The sequence below is a fragment of the Cryptomeria japonica genome, chromosome 10 (assembly GCF_030272615.1).
Source record: "Cryptomeria japonica chromosome 10, Sugi_1.0, whole genome shotgun sequence".
Classification (NCBI taxonomy): domain Eukaryota; kingdom Viridiplantae; phylum Streptophyta; class Pinopsida; order Cupressales; family Cupressaceae; genus Cryptomeria; species Cryptomeria japonica.
Window position 1 is genome coordinate 821,013,060 of NC_081414.1, and position 6,004 is coordinate 821,019,063.

Consider the following 6,004-nt stretch of genomic DNA (forward strand, 5'->3'; position numbering starts at 1 on the left):
AGGCATGATCATTCCATCAGCATAGCTAAGTCTGAATGCATTTTGTCCTACTGCTTCACAAATTCTGAAAGGACCTTTCCACAATGAATCAAATTTGTCGTGAGCACCTTTGGACTCTTTCCTTTTGTCCCATAGTAGCACCTCATCTCCTACTAGGAAACCTCTTGGTCAAGCTCGCATGTCAAAAATCCTCTTTACTCGGCTCTGATGCTCTGAAATCCTATCCACCAGCAATTCTCTCTCTTCTTCTAACTTTGTCAGATACATGATTCTTTCCTCCAAAGCATTTTGAAAGAAGGAATCTTCCACTATTGTTTGCAGCTTGGTTGCTGATAACTCCAGTGGCAAAGAAAGTTTCACTCCTACACCATACACAAGTTCAAAAGGTGCCATCCCAATAACCCTCTTGGGTGTGGTCCTATCCGCCCATAAAGCCTCATATAACTTCCTATGCCAATTCTTAGCATTCTCGTCAACTAGCTTCTTCATGATGACTATCAAATTCTTGTTGCTAGATTCGGCCAAACCATTGCCCTGTGGAAAATAATAAGAAGAATGCGAGAGTGAAATTTGATGATCATAGCAAAACACGGTCAACTCCTCAGAGGAGAAATATGACGCATTATCTGTCACAATTTTCTGGGGTACCCCAAAATGAACTAGGATGTAATCCATGAGAAAATTACATACAATCTCTGAATTGGCCTTTTTGGTGGGAATGGCTTCTACCCACTTTGTAAAGTAGTCAGTAGCTGTCAAAATGTACATGTGACCTGCACTGGAATGAGGGTTTATTGGGCCTATGAAATCAATGCCCCACTATGTGAAAGGTTCATCCATCACTACAGGCCTTAGAGGTAGTGCTGCTAAATGTGGTTTCCCAGAAAACAATTGACATTTTTCGCATTCTTTTACATGAATATAGGCGTCTCGAAACATGCCAGGCCAATAAAAACAATTTCTTAGAATTTTGAATGCAGTAACAGATGATGAAACGTGTCCACCACAAACATCTCCATCATAAGCTTCTAGGAGCTTTTGTTGTTGAGGTTTATCTACACACCTTAGGTATGTTCCATCTAACCCCTTTTTGTATAGAACATCTTGCCAAATTACATACTTTGCAGCCTTTAATTTTAAATTCCTTTGTTCTTTAGCCAATAGATGATTTGGGCAACTACCATAAGTTAAATAGTAGGCCACATCAGAGAACCAAGTATCCTGCAATCCAACAAAAAGAGTTAATGGTAACTCCGCTTCAGTTTCCACCTCATTTTCCACTATCAACTTGCATAAGCCCTGCCCTTTGATTGTCTTCATAGGGTGAATATCTAAGTCATACTCTTGAATTTTTGTCACCCATGTTGCTCGCTTATTTAGTCCAACCTCCTGTTGAGTCAAAATTCTTTTTACGGCTGAATCTGGAACAAAAACCACAGAGTGAGAATGCAAGATATAATATCGAAATTGTTTCATGGCTTTTACAACAGCATATGCATGTTTCTCCATAGATGAATATTTGAGCTCATGCTTCTTGAGTGGAGTACTCATGAACGCTATAGGCATTTCAGCCCCATGTTCATCCAACTGCAACAGAATTCCAGACATAGTATGGTCTGATGCATAACAATACAGAATAAAATCTTTCATGAAATCTGGGTTAACAAGAGTGGGCGCATTTGCAACTGATCTTTTAATTTTCTCGAAAGCATTTTTGGCTTCTTCGGTCCACTTGAAAGGACATTGCTCACTTAGCAAACCAACAATATGTTTTGTGGTCTCAGCAAATTCTGGAACAAATCTCCTTAGGAAATTCACTTGACCAAAGAATGATCTTACTCCAGTCCGGCTAGAGGGTAAACTGAGATGTTGAATTGCATTAACCCTATCGGGATCAATCTTGACTCCCTCTTTTGAGACAATATGTCCTAACAATTTGCCTTCAGTGACGCAAAAAACTGATTTCTTAGGATTCAGAGAAATCCCGTGTTCACGACAATGCTATAATACTGCACTCAAATCCCAGAAATGATCTATCCTTTTTTTTTAAAACACCGTGAGGTCCTCCAAATAAACTACAATTATTCTGTCTTGAAAATCCTTGAAAGAGGAATCCATAGCCCTTTGAATAGTGGCTCTGGCATTTATTAAACCAAAAGGCATGCGGTTATATGTGAATGTTCCCCATGGAGTGATGAATGATGTCTTGTGCTACTCATGTTCTGCTATAGATATCTGGTTATAACTAGAAAAACCATCCAACATCGACATCATCTCCGACCCAGACACTGTCTGTAATATGTGATCCATATTTGGTAAGGCATAGTTGTCCTTCAGGCTTACTTGATTCAAAATTTGAAAATCAACACAGATACGAATTTCCCCATTTTTCTTTCTTATGGGTACAATGTTAGCTACCCAGGTGGAATGGTGAATTGGATATATGATTCGGGCCTTAAGCATTTTCTCAACTTCCTTAGAAATTGCATCTGCCATGATGGGATTAAAGTTCCTTAATTTTTGCCTAAAAGGAGAGAAGCCTGGCTTCAGCAGAATCTGATGTTGAAAATGTCCATTTCTAAACTCCTTCAGATCATCATAAGACCAAGAAAAAACATCAATATACTCCTTAAGCAGTGTACCAAGTGTTCTCTTTTCCTCTGCAGAACAAAACTGGCCGATTGTCACTTCTTTTGGATTAGCTTCATCTCCCAAGTTTATTTTCTCACATTTTCCTTTCCCATCATTCTTGGGAACTTTATTACCTATGAATGCATCATCTCTGGTGAAAAATCTCTCTAGAGTCACTAACCCCTTAGGAATTTTGTTACCTTTGAGCTGAATAAAGTTATTTGTAGGATCCACCTCTGGGTCTGGACTGAACTCTTTGCAAACACTATTGGAGCCTTCAAAATATGACTGAGAAAATGATTGAGCACATTCTAGGAAATCTTTGATCTGTGCATCTGCATCAAAAACCTGCCAATGGTCTACATTATCAGGAACACTAGGCCTATAGATCATTTCAATCTTATATGAGTTATCTTTAAAATTCAGATGTGGTAATAAAAGTGAGGCAAACACGACCAATGAATCTGCCCTACTATTTTGTTCCCTCGGAATTGCTTCAATCGAGAAAGCGTCAAAGAATTCTATCTCATCTCAAACTCTATTCCTGTAATGCCTCAACCTATCATTCTTAACCGTATAAACATTCCTCACCTGCCTAACAATTAACTCTGCATCACCTTTGACTTTAAGCAACTTAATTCCTTTACATTTAGCCTTACTTAATCCCAATAATAGTGCCTCATATTCAGCAGTATTATTAGTGTTTTTAAAATCCAACTTGAAGGAAAAGGGGAAAATATTACCAGTTGGTGACAGCAAAACCACCCCTGCTCCAGAACCAGAGTTAGCGCAGCTTCCATCAAACTCCATCTGCCATAGTCCACCAAGTTCATCAGTTGTCTTATCCATTTTCTTTTCACTAGGTGCAAGGACAAGATAGTTTCCAAACTCACACTCCTGAAACAGAATCTGGGCTTTTGGGTTATCTGAGGGAAATACAGTATACTTATTCTTGGGTTCGGGTTCAAGCTTGATTTTCTAGTTTCCAAGGGGAATAACGGCTTCAGACCAATCCATTTTGATTTCACCTCCAAGATCCTTGCAAAACGTCCTACTCAGAAGCATTTTGTAACTCGCTGGAATATCAATGACCAGTATAGTTAATCTTACTCTTTTGTTTGGGCATGCTGCCAGCACTGCCTAGACATCCTTTACCTGACCAATAAGAGGAACCTATTTTCCATCCATTCAAAAGCATCTTCCAAACGTTTTAGTAAGGGTTAAACCTAAAGATTTAGCTATAGAAGAAGGCATTATATTGTCTGAAGCCCCTGAGTCAATTATGCAATTACTTAACTTTTGGCCATTTAGGAGAAGGGAAATATAGAAAGGTTCAGGTTTCAGAATTTTGACTTCAAGCCTAGACCTTGTGTCATGAAAAGCACAAGAATCTACCAGATTAGCTAATGAGGAGGGGATAGATGAAGACCCATCGACAGTAGCTAAATCACTATTTTCCATACAGCTGTGTACTTGAGACTCTGAAAAGGAATCCCCTTTAACGTATTTGACCAGTTTATCCAACTCTTTTGGGTTAAGCTTTAAGTGCTTAGTGGTAGGTAGTTGAACGGGAATTCAATCATATCAAAGGAGGAAGAAGAGGAAGAGCTCTTATGATCTTCATGGTTCCTTTGCAAAATCTTAACCTTGGGAACCTTTGAAAAACTATTACCTGGGAGATCTTTGCTTTTGAAATTGTTTCCAGAAGGATTCAGAAAGGAAGAAGGTTGGGAGGTTCGTTGATTCCTTGTTAGGATCGCACATGAAGAACCTTCAAGAGTTGCCAAAATGTTACTATCCTTTTCTGAATCTGACTCATATTCGAGGTAGAATGTTCCAGAGTCACCAGGTGCCTCTTGAATTCTTTCTGCTTCAGTGAGCTCTCCTAATTTGTCCTTTGTGTTTTGCATCTGAATGTGTCTTATCATATCAGGACATGAAACCCCATCATGATCAGTGGTAAGATGAAATGAACACATGACACCTTTGTTAGGAGGTGCCTCTATCTGTAATCTTTGTGGAGCTGTAGGAAGTTGCAATGGTCATCCATAGTTATACTGATTTGAGGTTCTCCTGCTTATATCCTGATAAGGTTGTGGATAAGAGTTTCCAGGCTTAGGTATTTGCCTCTTTAGAGCAATCATATTATTGACAAGCCATTGAACAATTGGGTCGATAGAGGACATAGAAGCTTGAGATTGTCCTTGAGGAATTTGTACATCCTTCCTCCATTTGCCAACTATTATCAGATCATCTTCAAGCTCTATAGCCTCATTTTGTGCAGTTTCTAGGTTGGTCGGCCTACTTCTTCTGAGGTGGAATCCTACATCAGGTGGCATGGAATTTACGAAGAAACATCACTGATTATCTGCAGTTGGTCTCTTGGCTTGAGGAATTTTGTGAATAATCTTATTATATCTTGCTACATAATCCCTCATCGGCTCATGAATTTCCTTCTTCATCTGTGTGAGTTGAGCTAGTAACGTGTGTTCATCATCAGCACTTTGGAATCTATTTTCAAAAGCGGTTTTCATCATTTGCCAGCCAGTTATGGATCCTTCTTGCAACTGGCTAAACCATTATGCTACCCCTTCAGTGAGGGTTTGGGCAAAAAGCCTAACAGCCACGTCCTCATATTGAACTGCTAGGATTCCCATTGCTACATTAAAAGAGTTCAAATGCTCTTCAACTAAAACTTTTCCGTCACCTTTATATTTGGGTAAAACATCCTTTGCTCCTTTTGGTAGTGGATTATGGGCTGCGAGAGCAAGAGGTCCAACAGCCGCACCCCAGGGTTGAGCCATAATGAATACTAGATGAATGGTTACAAGAGGTGGACAATGAATTCTAGTAAGTGTTAATGCTTGCCAAGGAGAAGAAGAAGATATAGGAGTAGCTCTGTTAGGAGATGAAGGTCTGTTGTTGGCCTTCCTTCTAGGAGTAAAACTTGGGGCAAATGACAGATTTTGCAATTCTTCAAAACAGTTATCAATTACTCCTTCTTTCCTTTGTGCTCTAGTATATGGATGAAAATCCAGGATGATTAAAAAAAGGTTACTTCAATCAAGACTCAATCTCAACAATCTTCCTGCACTCCAAACACTTTTGCTTATTATGGGCTCGCGTTTATGACATACTGGTCTATTGAAAAATTTGGTTTTCTCTTTGTTTCGTTTCCCAAGCAGAGTCGCCAGAAATCTGTTAGTGAACAGATTTTGCTCTTTTCATTTAAATGATTAATTTTAGGACTCTGTTACCTTCTTTTAAGAACAAATGGTTCACTGAATAGTTGGGTTGGCGTTTGTTCAATCACCTCCCTCTGAATTTTTGCCTAGGTACAGCTCCCTATCTAGATTTTTCATAAAGTATGTTT